Consider the following 906-nt stretch of genomic DNA (forward strand, 5'->3'; position numbering starts at 1 on the left):
ATCTTTTTATTTATTTGAGTTACTATGAGTATCTCTTATCCCAAATTCAGCTATGTGAGTGTGCCTAAGTGTAACTTATAGCATTAGAACTAAATTCATTTTCTAATATTTAACTCAAATTCCTCTATGATATGGGATTTCCATGACATCTTTAGATATTCTACTCACAAATATACTTTCCAGTATTGGTTGTAAAACTTGAGATATTAAAGATGGGATGAAAGCAACACTGTGTTCACTTACACTCATGCTGTACTGAGAGCTCCTTGGACAACTACTGCTTCAATTTCAACACGGCCTCTTTTGGGTAAAGCAAGCAACCTACTAAGCAGACCTAGCAGGAAAATTACTCTTGAAATACTGCTTGCAGTTTTCATTGATGGTATTAAAGTCATTCATTTATGTGAGCCAGCAAAACAACTGACCACATTGGTGAAGTCAGAGCCTTTGTAGCTTACAGAATTTCACTTATGCTTGTAAGATCTTGTTTAGCTTCTGTTGCCACTCCTCCTGGGACACCCTGTCCACTAGAAGTGTCCAGGCCTTTCTGTCCTGAGATGTAAATGGTCCTGCTGACTAACACTGCTTGACTGTTGGAACCAATGAACCCTGGGGCTTTCATGGTGCTGATCACCTTTTTGATCAGTGACAACATGAGTAATTCTTTCTCACGCCCCTCTAGAAGAAGAAACCCCTACACCATCACTGCCCACTTCCTATCCAATGATTCTTAAAGTTTAACTATATAGTCTTTATCAATTCTATTGCCAATTAGAGTTGATTCTTCCAGTGTATTCTGCAGGGTATCTATTGTTATTTCTGAAATAATTTCTGTGTGTGTATATAACCTGATTGTCTTATCTTCAACTGGTATGCCATGATGTTGAAGGTGGAAGAAGGGGAAGT

General features: G+C 38.2%; 1 pseudogene; it reads right to left on the minus strand.

Annotated features, from left to right (window-relative positions):
* Positions 1 to 245: 245 nt before the first annotated feature.
* On the minus strand, positions 246 to 655 carry LOC124080752 (2-iminobutanoate/2-iminopropanoate deaminase-like; annotated as a pseudogene).
* Positions 656 to 906: the final 251 nt, after the last annotated feature.

This window comes from Marmota monax, unplaced genomic scaffold (genome assembly GCF_021218885.2).
Source record: "Marmota monax isolate L192 unplaced genomic scaffold, Marmota_monax_Labrador192_F-V1.1 WCK01_AAM20220418_F8-fsc00018, whole genome shotgun sequence".
In the NCBI taxonomy this organism is placed as follows: domain Eukaryota; kingdom Metazoa; phylum Chordata; class Mammalia; order Rodentia; family Sciuridae; genus Marmota; species Marmota monax.